This window comes from Armigeres subalbatus, chromosome 2, assembly GCF_024139115.2.
Source record: "Armigeres subalbatus isolate Guangzhou_Male chromosome 2, GZ_Asu_2, whole genome shotgun sequence".
NCBI lineage: Eukaryota > Metazoa > Arthropoda > Insecta > Diptera > Culicidae > Armigeres > Armigeres subalbatus.
Window position 1 is genome coordinate 400,787,447 of NC_085140.1, and position 23,331 is coordinate 400,810,777.

The 23,331-nt window shown below is 37.1% G+C and overlaps 1 protein-coding gene across 16 annotated transcripts in view; it reads left to right on the forward strand.

Moving 5' to 3' along the window:
• Window positions 1-9,181: 9,181 nt before the first annotated feature.
• The window catches only part of LOC134213289 (adenylate cyclase type 3), a 149,327-nt gene continuing 135,177 nt past the window's right edge, over window positions 9,182-23,331 (forward strand). For 6 of the 16 annotated variants that reach the window (XM_062692198.1, XM_062692201.1, XM_062692199.1 and 3 more), the window contains exons 1-2: window positions 9,182-9,391; window positions 10,698-10,895. The gene's annotated coding sequence lies outside the window, so the exon portion shown is untranslated. Of the gene's footprint in view, window positions 9,430-10,504; window positions 10,522-10,697; window positions 10,896-23,331 lie in introns of those variants that run through there. The other 10 variants (XM_062692207.1, XM_062692209.1, XM_062692208.1 and 7 more) reach the window with 6 other exon arrangements.

Consider the following 23,331-nt stretch of genomic DNA (forward strand, 5'->3'; position numbering starts at 1 on the left):
TTCATTGTGCAATTGCAACACCTGGGTAATGCTAGGTTTCTTTCATATCAATAAAAAGCAATAAAAAAAAGAAAATAAGAAAGAAAAGCAATCAAATTGATAAAATTTTCCATGAACTTCAAACGCTTTTAAATGCTTAATTTTATTGCTTTTTTATATTCTTTAATAGAAAATTTCCTTTTTTTTCAATGCTCTTTATTGATTTTTTCGAGGAAAGGTTTTATTTTCTGGATAAAAAAAATATTTATTTTGTTGAAAATTTTGTAATTATATTTTTCTAATATTGATTTATTTATGGAATGTTTGTATTTTTCCGTGGAACATTTTGATTTCTTTATGGAAAATTCTTCTTTTATGTTTGCAATTTTTGGGTTTATTTTAATTTTAATCAATTTTAATTTATTTTTGTTTTGTGGAAAATTCTTAATTGTTTATGGAAATTTTGCATTATTTGTAGAAAATTTAATATTTATTTATTGCTAATACCATGATTTCTTTATTGGAAATTTCCTAATTGTTATGGAATTTTTTTTAAATTTTTTAGGCTGAGTTTTCATTTCAGTCGATATCGTATCTTAGAACATCGACTCATGGAAGGTCTATTGTAGCTTGTGAAAGTAATAAATGAAATCGCATCGGCTCAATGAACCTGCTTGGATGCTTAGCGATGCACGGATACATCGTTCAGGACTTGGTTGATCGGGTCGTTTCAAAACTCCGTAATATCATGTCTTAGGACATTTTGTTTCTTGACATGATTTTTGATACTTTCGAGGATATGTACTTCAGAGCAGTTCGGCCTATGACAGCCAAAAAAAGTACGACTTTTTAGTTCTTTCTACACTAGTTTTGGCAAGATCGAGTGGAAACCCCTAAATATGTACGTTAAATCCATATAAATAAAACCCAGATTAATCCACCTAGCAGTGATGGTGCCTTTCTCGCGCAAAAAGGTAATAAATGTAGCCTTTACGCTTACACCTAGATGATGTACAAGAAAGGCAAAACAGTTACACCGTCTAATGTTATGATAGAAAATTTACACTAGTAGACGACAGATGGCGCTGCCAAAAGTTTCTTGAATTCCTATGTTCGAATTTTGACTTTCGGACAATTTCATAGTACTATGAAACTGAACGAAGAGCATGCTTACGCCTAAATGCGCGCAACACGAGCATCTTTATAGTACGATGAAACTCGTAATGGGGGCAAGCCACGGATAAACACGGAGCAAGGAAACGGATAAAAAATATTCATAGATGCAAGGCATTTTTCAGAACACATTATTGTTCTATGTGATTATGTCTCATCACTATTTTAATATTATCTATTTTTTACAATTCGCAATTATTATGAAATTCAATAGTGATCAACAGCGTTTTAGTCTCTGCCGGATGCAACTTGTTGCAAGAAAATCGGTTAAAAGCTTCTATGTGAAAATTTGGCTAATGTTTTTATGGCATTTTGTGCACACACACACACACACACATACACACACACACACGCACACACGGACAGACATTTGTTCAGCTCATCGAGCTGAGGCGAATGGTATATAACACTATGGGTCTCCGAGACTTCTATCAAAAGTACGAATTTGAGTGAAATGATAGCCTTTCGGTACAACTTAGTTGTACGAGAAAGGCAAAAATCGTCCTGAGAGGGTTAAATACCAAAATATAACAATAAATTCTAGAATACCAAAAGGAACCCAAAGATATTAAAGACTGTAGAACTTGCATTTTAAGCCAAAACTGTATAATTCAGGCAAAGGAATATTAAGGACATTGTGTTACGGTTCTGATTAGAATCATAGAATCTTGGCATAATGAAGAGAGTTTTTTATAAAGAGAGATTCTGAATAAAACTTGTATGCCCTTAGAAAAACCTTCAGTTCAGTTCAGATGCTTCGCTGAGGTTAATATATCTTAAGAATTTCCAGTACCTTCAGAGCTACGGAATATCCCAAATACTCTTAGGAATCTATAGGGATATTCAGTGATGAACTTCATAATTGTTTTAAAAAATCACCAATAAAGAAATAAAAAATATAAGGATGTTTTGGAATATTTTTAAACCATTACAAATTTTTTTTCGAAATTTTTATAACATATTCGCGAGCCCACATTTTTTTATATCCTCCTGATGCATCGAAAATGTGAGAGTTCTAGATATACTAAGATACACATTACAACTTGATAACATAATCGAAATGTTCGAATTCATGAAAATTTATAATTTCCATGCTGGGTTTAGTTTGATTTTGAATCAGTTAAAATTGTCCATTTTCAAAATTGATCGGATTAACCATATGTTTAGTAATATAAGGTTTTTTTTATTTTTTTTGTACTTGAAAAAAACCACGTGGTCAAAAGGGGGCGGGGGTCTGCCAAATGACCACGATAAACCACATGGGGGGAGGGGGTTCTTGAAAATCTTCAAAAATATGACCACGTGGTTTCTGGATGGCCCCTTGGTATGAATCGAAATAAAAAAGTCGTTGTAAACTGCTCTACTTTGCGCGAAATCCGTGGAATCTGTGTTGTACGACGGGAGAAGTAAAACGGGAAAAAAAATTAAAAAGTAAAGCGGAAGCTGAAACACGAACAGAACATAAATCACATCGGCACTACCTGTTAACCAGAATTTCGGTGGTCACAAAACGAATCGGACTATGGGATCAGAAGTTATGGCCGAAAAACATTTTTCACACACTTACCCAGGGACGTTTCGATGTTCCCGGAATATCGGAATATCAATATAATTGTTTTGATATTTTTGTATCGATATTTTGCTGTCAATGATATAAATTTTTTCGCTTTCGACATCGATATATCGAATCTAATAGCATTTTATTTTGTAAAAGTAAGTACTTCATAAGATAACATGCATATACGGTGCTCCCCTGACCGTTATTAACAATAAAAACACAATAAATAATTTTCTTAATAAAAATTCTCCATCAAAACTAATACATAGAGCTGAATTCTGGGGCTATACTGCATTTCTGGGTGAAATTTGAAAAAAAAACCCAGATTAATCCACCTAGCGGTGATGGCGCCTTTCTCGCGCAAAAAGGTAATAAATGTAGCCTTTACGCTTACACCTCGATGATGCACAAGAAAGGCAAAACAGTTACACCGTCTAATGTTATGATAGAAAATTTACACTAGTAGACGACCGATGGCGCTGCCAAAAGTTTCTCGAATTTCCTATGTTCGAATTTTGACATTCGGACAATTTCATAGTACTATGAAACTGAACGAAGAGCATACTTACGCCTAAATGCGTGCAACACGAGCATCTTTATAGTACGATGAAACTCTTAATGGGAGTAAGCCACGGATAAACTTCAAAAATATTCATAGATGCAAGGCATTATTGTTCTATGTGACTATGTCTCATCACTATTTTAATATAATCTTTTTTATGCGATTCGCAATTATTATGAAATTCAATAGTGATCAACATCGTTTTAGTCTCTGTCGGATGCAACTTGTTGCAAGAAAATCGGTTACAGTTACTATGTGAAAAATTGGCTAATGTTTTTATAGCATTTTGTGCACACACATACACACACACATACACACACACGGACAGACAGACATTTGTTCAGCTCGTCGAGCTGAATCGATTGGTATATAATACTATAGGTCTCCGGAACTCTTATCAAAAGTTCGTTTTCGGAGTGAAATGATAGCCTTTCGGTACAACTTTGTTGTACGAGAAAGGCAAAAATCGTAGGGCCCGTTTTGCAGTTACGCCCTTTTTAAGTTGTATATCAAAGAAATGCACAGGATTCTGTTTCAGCATGATTTACATTTTCTCAGTTTTCATCATCTCAAATGTTTGTCGTAGGTATATGAATAACCATCTGATTTTTTTCTGGATTATTTAGGAGTTTTTGAAACATATTGCATGGATTTTGGTCGTAAATTGAGGCTACAAGATCCAAAATACGATCGAAACAAAATCGTGTAAAAACAGAATTCTGTGTATAACATCTTGTTAAATACATATTTTTCAACTTCCAAGTTGTCGTCAGCGATAAAAATAGTTTTTTCAACAACCAATAGAATTCTATACAAAAGTGTTGGCTTCAACGATAAGTAAAATAAGATTTATCCAAGAACATTTAAAAATTAGGATTAGCTTCATCTTATTCTACATTAAATTCTAGCCAACTAAGTATGAATTACCTTATTTATTTATGATTAAATTAAATCTTCTTCTTCTTCTTTGTTGGCATTACATCCCCACACTGGGACAGAGCCGCCTCGCAGCTTAGTGTTCATTAAGCACTTCCACAGTTATTAACTGCGAGGTTTCTAAGCCAAGTTACCATTTTTGCATTCGTATATCATGAGGCTAGCACGATGATACTTTTATGCCCAGGGAAGTCGAGACAATTTCCTATCCGAAAATTGCCTAGACCGGCACCGGTAATCGAACCCAGCCACCCTCATCATGGTCTTGCTTTGTAGCCGCGCGTCTTACCGCACGGCAAAGGAGGGCCCCAAGTGCTGCACCATATTATGTCGAAAATATGGGAAGACGAGGAAATGCCTGCTAGCTGGTTGGACGGCCTCATTTGCCCTCTCTTTAAAAAAGGGCACAGATTGGAGTGCGCCAATTACCGAGGAATAACCCTCCTTAATTCAGCGTACAAAATTATGCCCCGTATTATGTTCAACAGATTAAGACCGCTTGAAGAGTCCTTCGTCGGCGAATACCAAGCAGGTTTTCGTAAGGGCCGATCAACGACGGATCAAATTTTTTCCCTGAGACAAATCCTTGAAAAATTCTGGGAGCACAACTTGCAGACTCATCATCTGTTTATTGATTTCAAGGCGGCGTACGATTCAGTGAAACGGAATGAATAATGGCAAATTATGCTTGAAAATGGTTTTCCGGCGAAACTGATACGGCTGCTTCGTATAACGTTGGACGGATCGAAATCAAGTGTAAGGGTTGCGGATGAAATATCGACGTCATTTGTTACCTTAGATGGATTAAAGCAGGGTGATGCACTATCGAACCTACTGTTCAATATAGCGTTCGAGGGAGCGATTAGGAGAGCTGGTGTGCAAAGAAGCGGCACCATTATCACAAGATCGCATATGCTCTTGGGATTTGCGGACGATATCGGTGGTAGCGAAATAGTGTTGGATGGTGAAAAATTTGGAGTGGTAGAAGAATTTGTGTATCTTGGAACATTAGTGACGTGCGATAATGATGTTACCCGCGAGGTGAAAAGGCGTATTGCAGCTGCAAATAGGGCTTATTACGGACTTCGTAACCAGCTTAAGTCCTGTAGTCTGCAAACGAAAACAAAACTCGCGCGTATACTACTCTGATTCTTCCGGTGGCTTTATATGGCCATGAAACATGGACGTTGAAGGAGGCTGATCGGAGAGCTTTCGGAGTGTTTGAGCGTAAGGTGCTGCGGACAATACTCGGCGGTAAATAGGAGAACGGTATCTGGCGGCGTCGCATGAATCCCGAATTGTACCAGGTGCATAAAGGGCTCTGTCCAGTTAGAATCCGGAATCATTTATTGTATTGCAGCGGCACGGAAAGTGACCGCTGCAAGAATTATTTTACAGTGGTATGTCTACCTAGGCGCCTACTTTCTGTGGGATATATTTCATGGTGTTTCGTGCAGCGAGTCAAAAATTATTCCAGATGGAAGCCGAGAGGAGAGAAACAATTCTGCACACCCCGTTGATAATCCTGCTCATCGATGGTGGAACCTACATCAAAATGGATTTAGTACAGCTTCCTGACCAAAAATTCTGCATGGCGACGGCACGAGGAGTTGTTCCTGCGAGATTAAGTTTGCTTTTATTGGCAAATTTGCAGAGCAAGGACCAAAGTGTTCGTGACGAATAAGACGATGGACTCTAAGTTGTACAAGGAAGAATGTCTCAAAAACCGCGTATATAATGAAGCGGAAGCTTAAGAAAAGTGGATAAACAGCTCGAGACGCGACTCAGATGACCAAAATGTGAAATAAATGTGCCAAGGAAGATGTCTCCGGAGGTGTGCAGCGTTTGATGAGAGCAATAAAGAAGGGTCAATTCTGTAAGAACTTTCTGCAGAATACCAGAAAAAAATCCCCAAAATTTCCGGAAGAAACTTCTGGAAGTATTCCAGGAAAAAGTTTAGGAATAATTCCAGAAGAAACTTTCGGAGAAATTCCTGTAGGATCTTCCAGAGGACTTCCTGGAGGAACATCCTGGGGAACTTCCGGAGGAATTAACGGATGAAATCCTGGAGAAACTTCCGGAGGAATTTCTGGATGAGTTTCTGGAGGAATTCCTGGACGAACTTCCGGAGGAATTCCTGGAGGAAATTTCGGACGACTTCTTAGAGGAACTTCCTGGAGGAACTTCCGGAGGAAATCCTGGAGAAACTTCCGGAGGAATTCCTGGAGGAATTTCCAGGACGACTTCTTGGAGAAACTTCCGTAGGACTTCCTGGAGGAACTTCCGGAGGAATTCTTGGAGGAACTTCCAGTGGAACTCCTGATGGAACTTCCTGAGGATCTTCTGGGGGACCTTCCGGAGGAATCGCTGAAGGAACTTTCGGAGGAATTCCTGGAGGAATTTCCGGAGGAATTCCTGAAGGAACATCCGGAAGAATTCCTGGAAGAATTTTCGGAGGAATTCTCGGAGGAACTTTCTGAGGAATTCCAGAAGAATCTTCCAGAAGACTTCCTGGAGGAACTTTCGGAGTAATTTCTGGAGGAAGTTCCGAAGCACTTCCCGGAGATATTTTTGGGGGAAATTCTGGAGGAACTTCTGGAGTAACTTCCAGAGGAGTTCCGGGAGGAACTTCTGGTGGAATTTATGGAGAAACTTCCGGAGGAACTTCTGGAGCTATCGGAGGAACTTCAGGAGGAATTCCTGGTGAAAATTCCGGAGGAATTCCTAGAGTAACGCAGTTTTCGGAGTGGCTTTCAGTCGTAAATAATAGCGTTGTCAATTTTATTTCATTGCCGACGTTTCGATCCGGGGATGGGATGTAATCACCTATCCTTTGGCTGCAAAATACCCTCTATAGTGTGTTATAAAATTAGTGTTGAAATGTGTTAGAAGTGATCTATATTGTGTCCACTGAGGCCAGGAACAATTTCCGCTTATCAAGTGACAAAACTCCGTACGAATATCGCGGCAATAAACAAATTAACTTCCATCGAACCGTGAAGAAAATCCCATCCCCGGATCGAAACGTCGGTGCTAAAATAAAATAGTCAATGCCACACGTAAAAAAATAACCTTATATGTTATGGCAAAAAACCATTCGAAAATACTTATACTCTTCATTATGCCACCTAATTAATGAGCCCGTATCAAAAAGCTAATAACATTCATAAGTTAATGAAAAGTATAATTTTCCGAATGTATGTGACTAATGCGATGTATAAGTTTTTTCTTATACATGTCATTAAGCGCCTGCTTCGGCAAAAAAGTATTAGAAATATTAATAATAAACAACATTAAATTTTTTTACGTGCATTATTCACGATTGAAAACCACTCCGAAAATTGAAAAAAAATTGTTTTTGAAATTTTTGTGTGTTCTGTAAAAAAAAGATAATATTTACAGATAATTGTTGATATTATTGTCCCAAATTGTAGAACAGATATTGATAAATGTTTGCCGAATAAAAACTAATGAAGTAAATAGTTTTGCAAATGTTTTATTTGGTTATTTATTGAGTGATGCGGTTTTCGTTGAGTTAATGACGAAGTGTCATTATCAGTATAATGAAAAAATAAATTTTTCCCATACTAATTTGCATGCAAACTTAAAACGGCTTGTGCTAAATCAGTTTTCATCCAAATGAGCTCATGATACAGAATCAGATGAGCGCTGTGGAGCAAAATCGTTTTTTTGAACCACCCTAATATACATTTTGTTGGTAGAAGTTGGAAATTTAAGGGATATTGGCCTTTGGGGTCAAATGAGTATCAAAGTGCACTCTGCAAAAAATTATAATATTCACGGATAACTGTTGATATTATTGTCATAAAATATTGTATAGATATTTATAAGTGTTTGGGAAACAGTAGGGACACGGCAGGTATTTTCGTCTGTTCGTCATAGTCTCGAAAACCAATAAAAAAGACGCTTTTTTGTAAAACTCATACGTACCAAATCGTAAGCTCAGGAGAAACGTTCTGCTATAGTGGAGTTCTAGCAAATGTACGTTGCTTTCGTTGATTTTAGCCCCTACGACGATGGACGGAAATACCTGCCGTGTCCCTAACTAATGAAGTGATTTATTGGGTAAAACACGATTTTTAAATACTTCTGAGTAGAATCGATGACAAATATTCCCAAACCATACCCGATAGCACAACTAGACAAGAGTAATCATATTATTTGAGAGTTGATGTGACAATAGATATAGTAATGTATGGTAGGAGGAGATGGAAAATATTCTTTTTCATGCCTTTTCACCCAAATACCCCTATGAAATAATATAGCTCAATAATTCTGGAAAAACATACTTCGCCGTTTATTTGAAAAAAATCATGATAGATACTTTTGTGCGTGTTTTTCGAATGAAAAAATGTGTTATGTTCAAAACATTATCCGTAATTAGATCTGTCTCATTTTCAATAGAAATCAATTGAACAGTCTAATAGGTACTTGTTGCGAGTAAGTTGGTTAAGGATAAGTGCCTGGAAATAAATTGCTGGGTTGTTTTACTAGTGAAATCTTTTTACATGCATGTTGTCTTCTATGGCATTTATCAAACTCTTTAAGGCGAGTTATTTTTTGTTTGAGTCGACTACGTATATCTATTTCGTAACAGTCTAATCCACGCCCAAACCCTTTTATAGCAATGAACGGCATATGTGTGTGCGTCATTGTTTGTACACACTGTCCATGGTAACCACAAGCAACTAGCAGCTCTCAATGCGGTCTCGATGGAAAACGCGGGAAAATTCCGACCCACCATGTGGCCAAGCATGTCTTCTCTGTGTTTTTCTTGTCTGGGATCTCATGAGCCATAGTGGATCCCAACTCTCATCGAGAGAAGCAGAGCAGAAATGGGAATGCTTGACATTGAGCAAGCGTGCGAGGGGGACCATTCTAGGACGGTGTCGAGGCTCGAGCAAGACCTGGAAGGCTCGTGCCAGCTCGGCCAGTCTTTGAGTGGAGTTTGGGCTCGTCGGTCGCAAGCAACTGGTCGTTCCTGGCTGGAGATTTCGCGCGGTTCGGTCGTTGTCCTGGTTCGTTACCAATACTGATGGTACTTCTACCACCACCACTATAGTTCTGTAGTTGACCCCCGGGGGTAGTTTGGAGCTTAACCTGCATAATAATAACAGTATCAACAGCAGCAGTCTGGCTCGAATAGGTTGAAGGAGCTTGCAGTGAGTGTTTGCAATCAGACGTGGTGTGGTTTGGGAAGGTAGGGGCGATTTAAAAGCTTTAGCGTGTTCAGGTTGGGCATACCGTGAACTGATTAAATAGATATGGGACAATTGTACAATTTCATTCTTGCTTTAAGTCATTTTCCGAGCCAGTCTCGGTAACAATAACAAAATTTGGCAAAAGGAAACTGACCTATCAATTAACTGTTGATCACACCGTCCTTGCTGAATTTTCAAAGTAATTTCAGCCCTGCGCTTCCTTGCGCGCTTTTCTTTTTTCGATCTTTTATTAACGTTTGTCCATCACTGATCCCTCCATAAGCAAATACATTATCATATGCAACGGTGACCAAAAAATACATACAAAAAGTTCATACTGTAATTTTGATTTGATTAAAAAAATAGTAATTTGGTTATATTGACGGACTTAACGAATTCCATTGCAATGGCATAACAAACATAATTCGATCAACAAAGCATTTCGCTCCGAGAAAAAATATAGTATGCCAAAGTTGAACTCAATGGTACTGCACATGCCTCTGAAGAACGTGTACTGCTACACCATCAGTGCTCGGGACATGTAGGAGTAAACGAGAGATCCAACTTCCGCCCTTATTCGACTTTGCAGGGATATTTGCTGCTGGTCCTTGCATCGATGCTGGGTGTTTTTTTCGTTTTATTGCTGGACGAACCACCGACCGGCCGTGTCTCGATGATTCCTAATGGTGCAATCAAAAAGTAAAGCCGCCGTGATCCGGCCGTGTTAGATGGCAGGATGGCTGTGTGCATCCGAGTGCATTTCCGGTGATTTGGAAACTGGGTTACGTAATCAGGATTGGAGGGCTTAGAAGGACCAGGTTCCGTGTAAGCCGTGAGATTCGCGAGTGAGAGCTAGTGGGAGAGCTCGGACTGCGATGACGATTCGACTACTAGTGCTGGCTGGAGAGAACTCGAATCCAGTTGGTCGTCTTCGGGTGATGTCTTAATGCTACAAAAACATAGCTGGGCGAACCACCTGGCAGTGTGTTTTATCTAGTTCTGATGGTAGAAACATCGACGAGTGCATCACGGTGGAACAAAGGAACAACATTTGGTGACTCTACAGGGGGTGAAGGAAATCGCATTTGAATGTAAGTCTGCCGTGAAATCAACTTCCGGTGCGAATGTGGACGACATTGTCGGTCTCGCTTGTGTCTGAGTTGAGAAATTTGCCGATTATTCATCGGAAGAAAACCTGTCGTCGGTCGTGCAATATCGTGTGGCGTGTGCCTATAATGAGAAAAATAATCAATACTCCTTCGCTTAGGGAAATTTCCCCGCTCAATCGTCTAGTGTGCTGCCTCAGTGAGAAAGTAAGAGTGGCTGTTTCGGGATAATTTACTGTTCTAGGGCGGCAAAACTGGCGATGTTCTAACAAGTGAAATTGTATTACTGATTATTTAACATTATCTGCAATAATTCAACTTAAAGTGCCGTGTACAAGAAACACATTTTGGTTGAACAGGTAAGTTTGCTTCATGGAAGTATATTTTTCATATTGCTTTCTAGATTTAAATAATTTTCCATTTAAATTTAATGCATCATTTAAAATCATTTCAAGTCGATATACAACAAGGAAAATTTAGTCAGTTTTACTTCTTGCGTGAAAGAATCCTTTTAAGGTCAAAGTTTACATAAAGAGCTGTCAATCATCACTATACAATGAAATACGGAATGGCAATGTAATCGATCAATTATTAATTATTCATGTTGAAAGTTCTTGATCCATTTCCTGTTGCTGTACCGTCTTGGAAACGAGTTTCATTAATCAAACTGAATGGCTCGTCTTAACTGATATGTAACGAAAATTGCCTTAGCTCACATAACATAGAACAGGGTCAATGGTTATAAAAAGAGTACATTCATATAGTTTCTTATAAAGTTGATTATTTATACATTATTCTTCTTATTGTCAAGACTCCCCCACTGTGACATTTTTGTCTTGTAACTTAGTGTTCATTTAGCACTTCCACAGTTATTGACTACAAGGTTCCTAAGCAAATTTCCAAATTTGCGTCATGTCGCATTGTATATCATAAGGTTAACACGATGATACATTTATGCCCAGGAAAGTTGAGAAAATTTCCCCGGAAAATTCCCTAGACAGAACCGGAAATTGAACCTATGTACCTTCATCATGTTTTTGCTTTGTAGCCGCGGTTCTTACGCACGACTAAGGAAGGACCCATTTACAAACACAAAATTTAATCAACATTTGTCGTTGAAAGAGTGTATGTCAGAGAATAGTGGAAACCTTGGATAACGGTAATGAGTTTTCTCACATTTTATTAGTATTTTTGCCTTTCTCGTACTAAGTACAAGTAAAGGCTATATATTCGCTCCAAAACCAAACTTTTTATAGAAGGCCCTGAGACCCATAGTGTTATATACCAATCGACTCAGTTCGACGAATTGAAGTGATGTCTGTGCGCAAAAAAGTCTAGCTTACTTTTTGGGAACTTAACCGATTTGCTCACAACAAGTTGGCCACAACTCTTTTTTTAACCAAAAACGCGGAAAAAAGTTTAGCTTATCTTTTTCGCACTTATCCTTAATTGTTTTGCTTTCAACAAGTTGCATTCGACTGGGATGCGAATGGGACTGGGATCGACTGGGATCGATTGAAAATCGGCCGGATCGCATTACGGGCTTGGAAGTTATGGCCAAAATATTATGTTTGCCTTTCTCGTATACTCCCCTTGTTGCTTTTTGGAAATTGGGGCTCGGAATTTTTGGCCAATATACTTTTACAAAAAAAAAACAAACTTTTTATAGAAGGCTTGGAGACTGATTTTTCATTCATAAAATGTATTCCAAAAACTCACTTGTGCTTAAGACACTTGTTCTTAACCTATTTATTTGTATTAAGTTGTATAGGTCGGGTAATTCTGTTTCATTGTTTTCTATTAAAAATAGGCCACATCAGACTCTAGGCTCAGAAGTTTGATAAATATATTGGTTGATATGCAAAATGCGTTTCAAAAACTCTCTCATTTTACGGGAATTCATCCTTACCCGATGTATTGTAACAAGTTGCATTTGACGTTGCTCTCCCGTTGTTTTGTATTGAAAACGACCATACAAGCTGTAGCCAGAACATCAGGTATCATAAACTAACTCATTTCATGAGCACAATTAAATAGAAATCTGAGTAGGCATAGCTGCGTATTCTGTTGTCACGTATTTTTCCATGAATATTAGAAAATGTGAATTCGTAGCTAGTGAAATCCCAATAGAATATCAATACAAATACAGATTGAAGGAAGTCACGCACAGAAATGCTCCATTAAAGCGAGGAGGAAAAATTTCAATGTTCATAAAAGTGAGCGTTTTTCAATTGCGTTTATTTATCTTGAATTTTTAGATTAATATTTTTAATAACTCTTGTTCAATTCAAATTTCTTGGACATAGTTAAAGCCTTGAAATATTATTCCAACAGCCAGCCACCGCAAATTAAAAAAATCCGATGGATGGTGAATTTAAAAAACCTTTGTGAGACTACATGTACATCAAAGTAAACTACCAGCGTAATCCACTTTTATCTGCCTCTAGTTTCTCATATGCAACCGTGAATAAGATTTGAGCTAATTTTGTCTGTTAAACGTTAAATGAATTAATTTCATTAATAATGAGCAGATGTGGTTTTCAGGGAAAGTTTACAATTCCTTCTTTACTATTATCCGAAGATGGTGAAACAGGCCCGAATAGTAATTTAAATAGGATGTAGTTTGTCAAAAATGCTTTCTACATACATTTAAACATTCTTGGTTCTCTAAAAAGTGATGAAAGTAATTGAACCGTTTGTTTGAGAAACTGCATATGTACACTCCCTTTGAATAGCATTTATGGAGTACTTCTTACAGTTTTCAAACTGGAAGTGCCCCAGGGTGTTTAATTTTGCCAAAAACTATTGATCTGTATATAAGAAACCGAAAAAATCGGTGCCAATTTGTTCAAAAACAGGTTTTTGTTTTCTCGAAATTTTGTAAATGGAATCCAAAATAATAGTGAATGGGTGGCTCAAATTAGTATGGGAAAAACTTTTTTCAATTTTTTGATGGGCCGCCCTCTTATTCGGCTCTATTTGATACCTTGATGCTCTGGACAAAATTTCAGCCAAATCGGTCAACGTTTGGGCGGTGCTAAACTCGTTAGAAGTTTATATGGAAAAATGTATGCAGAAACATCCAAAAACAGTGATTTGCAGTTAGACGGCAAAATTTACGATCAAGAAGCATGATACTCATTCAGATTTTGAAGAATTTAATACAGAATGTTATGCAGAAAACCGCGAGAAGATTAGAGTTTGCCCGGCTAAGTTATTAGCATTTCTCTGAAGTGGGGTTTAAGCAAATTTCGTTTCTATTACCTTTGAAAAGAAATAAATTCAATTCTACAACACTCCCGTAAAATACTAATATCTTTGTCTAATAAACTCTAATCTTCTCGCGGTTTTCAGCATAACATTCTGTATTTAATTGTACAAGAACTGAATGAGTATCATGCTTCTTGATTGTAAATTGTGCCGTCCAACTGCAAATCACTGTTTTTGGATGTTTCTGCATACATTTTTCCATATAAACTTCCAACGAGTTCAGCACTGCCCAAACGTTGACCGATTTGGCTGAAATTTTGTCCAGAGCATCAGGGCATCAAATAGAACCGAATAAGAGGGCGGCCCATCAAAAAAATTGAAAAATTGTTTTTTGAGCCACCCTAAAATGGATACATGCAGTTTCTCGAACAAACGATTCTGTTATGATGCTTATAGTCTGTTTAGATAACGAGATCTATAACTTGATATAATTTTAAACGACAACTTTGACATCAAGACACTCCTTATCATAGCTTTATCCTGATAAAGCTTGTAGTCGGAATATGCTCTAAAAATAGTGTTAGTTACATTCTCAATATTTTTAAAGATACTGTGATTTTTTATTCGAAAATTGTAGCACGTGTAATATAAAAAGTACAATATTTTTAGATTCTATTGTTTCAAAAATGAATGAATGCTTCTGATTGATTATGTGTTTACAACTTAACTTCAAATAAAATTATTTTTAACTCTTTGCAATGAAATTGTCATACCATCATTCTGTAAATGAATATGTGATAAACCGATTTTTAACATATTCAAATTTTGTCTGCTCCTGATTTTGTCTACACCCGATTGTATAACAGTTTTGATATGATTTATTCACGATCCAATCTTCCCACGTTTTTTCTTCTCAGAAAAAATACTGAAGACAACTTATAATTGCCATCGTCTGTTGCTTATAATAAATTATTTCAAGAATTTTGAAGTCTAAAGAATAATAAGAGTTATTCCAATTGTTTTGGAAGTCTACAGTGACCGGAATAATAAAAAGCCCACTCGCCATTTTTCATACAAAATAATCAACTTTGGAGATCTAGATTTCGTTTGCGTGTGAACCAATTTTGCTGAAAATTTGACCAGAGCTCAGATATAACTTGAATTTTACCACCCCTTAGTTTCGACCATATTGATTCGTAGGGTAAAAAATTATTGCGGCAATACCAAGAATTAAGAAGAATTAACGCGGAAATTAAGAAAAAATACAGAGGAAATGCAGAAGAATTTTCCTTGGATAATTTGACCCGAGACCAAGGAATGTAATTGTCACTGAAAAATGCAGAAAAAAAAACAAGCAACAAAAGAGAATAGTGATAACTCTTTGTCCTCACCTGCAGAGGATAAAGACATTGTTGCGATAGACCGCATCGTGCTTTCGTGCTGTGCGGTTCTTTCTCTCTTTGCGGAAGGAAGTTTTTAATACTACCCGAAGCTATTTTAATTTCAACGGTGCTTCTTAGCGCTATTTGTACCCACTGATCCCGTTACGATCTTTGCAAGGACCCGTGCCTTCGTTTTACGTTGGACCCGTTTGCGGAAGTAAAATTCCGACAAGCGGTGGTAATCCTGCAGGGACACCGTTCTGGGAAAAACCTCTTAGAAGGTCACGTCTCCACGCTCAGCCATGAGCATTAATAAAAACAAGATGAAGAGTCTCTGAATTCTCCACTTCCTTCAAAGAAACAAGGTTTCAAGACCGTCCTGCCAAAGCGCGGAAAAATAGAAGGAAGCTGGAGAATTCAGATATTCCTTCTAACTCTAATATCGGAAATAATTCTTCTCCAATCGAACTGAGCAATCAGTTCGATTTGATTAATGATGAAATTGAGCAAATCGAATATACCTCTAGCCCAGGTGATTCGATTCATGCGAAAAAGCAAAGGATTCCGCCAATTGTGGTATCTGTTGCCGAGTTTTCTGGCTTTCGGAATGAAATCTTGAGTAACCTTCAGGGGATCAAGGTTTCATTTCAGATTGCTAGGAAGGGTGACTGCCGCGTTTTGCCGGAAACCTTTGACGATCGCAAACGTCTTCTTCAGTATTTAACTGAGAAGCGCCATAAATTCTTCACATACGACGACAAAACTGAGCGATTGTTCAAAGTCGTCTTGAAAGGTCTCCCCAGTGATGATAAATCACTGGATGAAATTAAAATTGAAATTTCTAAATTACTTGGATTTTCACCAGTCCAAGTAATTAAGATGAAAAAGAAATCCCACTCTGGTACTTCCCAGAGGGGCATTTCTCAAGAATTTTATTTAGTTCATTTTAACAAAAGTGAACTAAATAATATGAAAAGTTTGGAAAAGGCCTGTATTATGTCCCATGTCCGTGTTACATGGGAACATTTCCGCAGGCAGGAACCAAACATTGTCACATGGATGCTAAATGCATGATTTGTGGTGGAACCTCTCACGCCAAGGACGCATGTCCTGTGAGAGAAGATTCCAATAAATTTAAATGTGCAAATTGTGGGGACAATCATAAATCCAATTTCTGGGAATGCCCTTCACGCAAAAAAGTTTTGAATCCCCGTGCAAAATTGATGACGGGAAATTCCAATCGGATCCCAGATTCGACGGGTAGAAATTTTTCAAACGCTCAAATTTCGAAACCGGTTACCGGTCGAGCAATTCATACCCACCACAATTCACAAACAAATTTTGCCGCTCGTCAACGGGTAGCAAGCACTTCAGTAAATTCCAATTTTTCCAATGTACCTACGTATGCAAACATCGCTGCTGGTAGACAAAATTTCTCTTCTCAAAATGAGGTTTATACCCATGTCCCAACGGAAAATAACGGTCATGTTGCCAATTCAGGTAGCATGACTGCTTCCGATTTTGATTTTTTAACTGAACAATTGCATCACATGATTGATGCAATGTTCAAAGCAAATACCATTCCTGAAGCTGTTCAGGTTGGTATAAAGTACACACAAAAAATTGTTATCGGACTCCGTTTCAATGGATCCAAATAATTGTGTGAAAGTTCTAAATTGGAATGCCCGCTCTCTAAAGGGTAAGGAAGATGAATTATTCAACTTCCTAACAGTTCATAATGTGCATACTGCCATTATAACTGAAACGTATTTAAAACCAGGACTCTCCATTAAAAGAGATCCAAATTATTTTATCTACAGAAATGATCGTCTTGACAGCGCCTGTGGTGGGGTCGCCATTGTCATTAATAGACGTATCAAACATAAATTATTTTCTTCGTTTGAAACCAAAGTTTTTGAAACCTTGGGAGTTTCTGTTGAAACAAATTTTGGTCAATTTTCCTTCATTGCAGCCTATTTGCCTTTTCAATGCAATGGGCAGCAAAAGAATTTGTTGAAAGCTGATCTTCAAATTCTTACTCGCAACAAATCAAAATTCTTCGTAATTGGTGACTTCAATGCCAAACACTGTTCATGGAATAATGCTCAAAGCAATTCCAACGGCAAAATTTTATTTGAAGATTGTTCTGCGGGATATTATACTATTCAATATCCCAATGGCCCAACTTGTTTTCATCCACTCGAAATCCTTCGACAATTGATTTGGTTTTAACGGATTCAAGTCAGCTGTGTGGCCAATTGGTAACTCATGCTGACTTTGACTCTGATCACCTTCCTGTGACATTTGAAATCTCACAAGAAGCCATTTATAATCCAATCAGCTCTACTTTTAATTATCATAGAGCTGATTGGGATTTATATAAAACATATATCGATAGGAATTTTGATGTTAATATTCCTTTGGATACCAAAAGTGATATTGACAATGCGCTCGTATCTTTGACAAATTTAATTGTCGAAGCCAGAGGCATTGCAATTCCTAAATGTGAAATTAAATTCAACTCCATTATTATTGACGACGATCTTCAGCTACTGATCCGTCTTAAAAATGTGAGGCGAAGGCAATACCAAAGAACTCGCGATCCCGCGTTGAAAGTTATTTGGCGAGATTTGCAAAATGAAATTAAAAAACGTTTCACTATTCTGAGAAATACCAACTTTGAGAATAATGTCTCGAAGTTGGATCCCAGTTCGAAACCCTTTTGAAAATTAACGAAAATTCTTAAAAAACCTCAAAAGCCAATTCCAGCGCTTAAAGAGGGAAATAAAATTTTATTAACAAATGGCGAAAAGGCTCAAAAACTTGCTCAGCAGTTCGAGAGTGCCCATAATTTTAGTCTAGGTCTCACTAGTCCAATTGAGGATCAGGTTACACGAAGCTTCGAAGACATTCTCAACCAAGATAATGTTTTTGACCCTTCGTTGGGAACTAATGTGGATGAAGTGAGGATGAAGTGAAAGCCCCGGGTGATGATGGTATTTTCTACATACTTATTAAAAAACTTCCTGAGAGCTCTTTGTCCTTTTGGTTAATTTATTTAACAAATGTTTTCAATTGGCATACTTTCCAGATAAATGGAAAAACGCCAAAGTTGTTCCAATTTTGAAGCCGGACAAAAATCCAGCTGAGGCTTCTAGTTATCGCCCAATCAGTTTGCTTTCTTCAATAAGCAAACTGTTTGAAAAGATTATTTTAAATAGAATGATCGTTCATATTAATGACAATTCTATTTTTGCTGATGAGCAATTTGGTTTTCGCCATGGGCATTCAACCACTCATCAGTTATTAAGAGTTACGAACTTAATTCGGCTCAACAAATCTGAAGGATATTCGACTGGAGTTGCTCTTCTTGATATAGAGAAAGCATTTGACAGTGTTTGGCATGAAGGTTTGATTGTAAAATTGATGAATTTTAATTTTCCTCTGTACATCATTAAACTGATCCAAAATTATTTATCAGATCGCTCACTGCAGGTAAACTATCAGAATACTAAATCTGATATATTACCTGTAAGGGCTGGTGTCCCCAAGGCAGCATACTGGGGCCCATATTGTATAACATTTTACTTCTGACTTACCTGATTTACCACCAGTTTGCAGTTTGTTTGCAGATGACACGGGTCTCTCAGCCAAAGGGCGTAGCCTTCGTGTCATTTGTAGTAGATTGCAAAAAGTTTGGATATTTTCTCCACTTACTTGCAAAAATGGAAAATTTCCCCGAATGCTTCCAAAACTCAGCTTATAATTTTCCCACATAAGCCGAGAGCTTCTTATTTGAAACCTTCTAGCAGACATATTGTCACTATGAATGGGGTTCCAATTAATTGGTCTAGCGAAGCTAAATATTTAGGACTTCTGCTACTTTTAAAAACTTTTAAAAATAACATTGAACGCCTTCAAGCCAAATGTAACAAATATATTAAGTGTCTATATCCACTTATAAACAGAAAATCAAAACTTTGTCTTAAGAACAAACTTTTGATTTACAAACAAATTTTTAGACCTGCCATGTTGTATGCTGTGCCAATATGGACTAGTTGCTGCAATACCAGAAAGAAAGCACTTCAGAGGATTCAAAATAAAATTCTGAAAATGATTCTGAAGTTGCCTCCGTGGTATAGTACCAATGAACTTCATAGAATTTCTAATATTGAGACATTGCAACAAATGTCCAACAAAATAATTTCCAATTTTAGACAAAAGTCGTTGCAACCTTCTATTGCAACGATTAACTCCTTGAACTCTTAGTATGCAATAGGTTAAGATTAGTTTAAGTTGAAAACATTGTAATTCCTACATGGTTCAATTAAACCAGAGGAAAAATTCTAACTGCCAGAGGCAATTGAAATGTATTAATAATAACTAAAAATATAACATAGCAAATAAGGATGATAGTGTTAAGAAAACACGGAACACCTAGTCTAAGAGATGAATGCATGTATTAGATAATTAGCAAATAAAATAAGTTAAAAAAAAAAAAAAAAAAAACATTGTTGCGATCCATTTTATTTGCAACAAACATGGAGAGGTAATTGTTGTGAACTTTTCAAACTGCGATAACTTGTATATTTTAGACGTAAAACACAAATCATGTGAACAGATAGTTAAGTTTATCTCTAAACATTAATAACTAATAATTATTTTACCAAAAACATCATCGAAACTGACTACTTCTCGAAATGCGCGGAAGGCGATCATTGTCCTATTCTGTTGCAGTTTGGGACAAACGTTTGTTGCGAGTTAAGTTTGTCCCAACATTTACAAAAGAGGACAATGTTGTTATTTTACATTCCCTGCCCGAGACGAATAACCCTTGAGAATTCAGGAGTATTTTTCGTGCAAATTGAGAAAATTTAAGAAAAATTTTCTAGTGAAAAGTAAGAAGAATTTCCAGTAGAAAGTCGAAAAAATTTCCCCTGAAAAATCGAAAGAATTTCCCAATGGAATTTAAGAGAATTTGCCGTAGAAGTACATAAGAAAAAAATCGTGAAATTCTTGAAGAATTTCCAGTGGAAATCGGAAAGAACTTTCAGTGGAAATAAGGATTTTTTTTTCAAGAAATTTCACAAGTAAAATAAAAAACCCGTTGAAAATCCTCACGTTTTGCAGGTCAGGAAGCGACACGAGTGGTAAGATTTTCACGAAGTTCGTCCAGCTATTTGGTTTCGCCGACGACATAACACGTAATTTTGAGTAGATGGAGGAGGCCTACATCAGACTGAATAGTGATAGAAAGACATTCAAGAGAAGACAGCATGAGCCTGAGCCCCCACCACGAGTTTGTATCGGTGGCGACGAAATCGGGATGGTTGAAGAATTCGTGTACTTGGGCTCACTGGTGACCCCCGACAATGATACCAGCAGAGAAATTCGGAGACGCAAAATGGCAGGAAATCGTACGTATTTTGGACTCCGCTAAACGCTCCGATCGAATAAAGTTCGCCGCCGTACCAAACTGACTATCTACAAAACGCTCATTGGACCGGTAGTTCTCTACGGGCTCGAGATCTGTACGATGCTTGTGGAGAACCAACGCGTACTTGGAGTTTTCGAAAGGAAAGTGCATTGTACCATATATGGTGGGGTGCAGATGGCGGACTGATTATTATTATTATTATTATTTATCTTTATTAACGAGATTTTCGGCCCTTGGCCGGCTTATCTCGTGCTGAAGGAGGCGAAGGAACCACTAGTTACATCAGCTGTTGGGAGAACCATCCAGCGTACACACTATGAAAATTGGCCTTTGAATGTCGGACAATAACCCGATGATAATGGTTCTCAATATCGGGCACAAGGAGGCAGGGTGCGTAGTGAGCGAGGTGGATCGATCAGGTGGAAGACGTTTTGCGGCCTCTCCGTAAAATATGTGGTTGGCGACGTTCAGTTATGGACCGAGCATAGTGGAGACGACTTTTATATTCTGCAACCCAGTTTTAATCTGATAATTTTGGACAAAAAATCCAACGAGAAGAACACAAATATATTTTTTAAACTTTCGGGCAGCCACAAAATGGTTGCGGTACACCTGAATGGATATATTTATAAGATTTGTCCCAAATGATAATGTAATTCAATTAAATCCTGTTCAAATTGGATTTGAAAGATGAATGAGAATCAAATTTCATTGCCAACTTTCTATCTTCACCGCATTTCTTTGCAAACTAACATAAATGGCAGGTGAAGTGGATTTAGCCAAGCGACATATGTCAACATTTTGATTGATTGATTCTCCAAGCAATCTGCTAATAACTATGTTCAACTGCTCCCGTCAGCTCTTGATGAGAGTATAATTAAAACGAGCTCCTATCCTCGTTTGATAGATCGGACTTATGGTGCTACGTCCACATGTTAGCTTTATGATTATTTCTCCAAATGCTTACCAAAGTTATATCCAAATATTTCAATTTCCACCAAAAAGGTCCACTATTTTGAATCTCCAACCACATGTATCCTTCAAGTGTTTGAAAAGGATAATCTAATTTGTGGATGACAGACAAACTTTTCGTTTCCAACAAGTAACACGTGAAGATAACTTATTTTCGTGGCTTGACATCCAGAAGCGTAAGGCGCGTCCATCATTCAGAAATTTAGCGAGCTATGAAAATAAGGCAGAAAGGCGTAACAAACTTATTAAAAAAATGTGAATCCACCCAAAAAAATTGGGTGCAATTTTATAACACTCCAACCAATTAAAATAAGTTGTCAGATAGCATGAAACAAAATATCAAGAAAGTACATTGCAGTGCGAAACCTGAACGGAACTTTTGACGATTCGCAACTATCTTAAAAACTGGCGTAAACTTTGGTTAATGTCTTTTGAATCGTAATGTAAAACAGGTTCCACTAGAAACGAAATTTAAAGTATTTCTTAAAGATAATTCAAACTTGGTAGAGTGCTATGTGATTCGTGTGCTATCAGATTCGTCAAATCGACATTTGAATCTTTGTTTCAAAAGCAGATAGTCGTTTTGAAAATTTGGTATTGAATGTACCGTGCGTTATTGACTAAAAATCTAAAATTCAAGGATGATTTGGTGAACATTGAACATCTGGAGGACTATCGGCTGCATAGCGTTTTCCATCATATGTGAAATAGTGTTTACACATTTTCCAGAAAAAATTAATGGAATCGTTTTCGCGCGGTTTATTATGCAATTTCCGCATATATAAAAGGGGTCAACTGTAGATGAATCTACCGTCGACTACAGAATGTAAGTGTTGCCGATCATCAATCAGTTTCGATAAATTTATAAGCAGACAATTATTTTGGGTATATAAACATGTAAATTTGGCAGATAAATCCTGAGATACTGCCAACTCAAATCCGGGTTGACATGCCCGGAACACCTGAAATTTTTTTAGGCGCTTCAGGAAGGTTAATATAACAATTTAGGTAAACATTTCAAATTCAGGCAAAATACAAATTGCAGAAAGTGAGTTTCCAAGCAAAGCGTTAAGAGCTGTACCTCAAACAAAATTCGGCTAAAATTGAAAAAAAACTTGTATAAGGAAAGTGACCCCAAACATATGATCGACTCACCATGTAGAGAAAGAACCTAAACTTTTAGCCGATGCGTACCATGCATTTGAGTAAACATTTTGATTTTTTAAATAAAACTAATTTTTTTTGAAGAAATGTCATCAAAGAGTCTCAAAGATGATTAAAATTGGATACCATTCCACTTTTTATTTCGAAATTTTGTATGCTCAATTTCGAGAAAAAATAACATATTTTTACAGCATAAATTTAAGAAAAAAGTATATTTTAGGGTAATTTTTAAGTAGGTAATTTAGATTATTTCGTTTTAAATACCTACAATGCAAGATCTGCTCATAATCTTTGTACTATGGTAATAATATCCGAAAACGAATATAAGACGGCAAAAATACGGCCAAAAACTTTTGCCTATATTTTTCAAGGGTGAACCCAAGGTACTATAGATCTACAAATTTTCACACTTTCATATTAATCGAAAGCAAGTTATTGCAATATTAGTGTATAATCTACATATGAACCGTATCATGAGCAATGATTAATGAATCCACAAAATATCTAAACTAACTGCCAATTGGTGCCGCTTATTATGGGTACATCTAATGCGAGATAGGGTACAGCATAAAAGAAACATCAAGCGAAAAGACGCCATCCGAGGCATGGGGCAATATGGCGGAAGCAGAC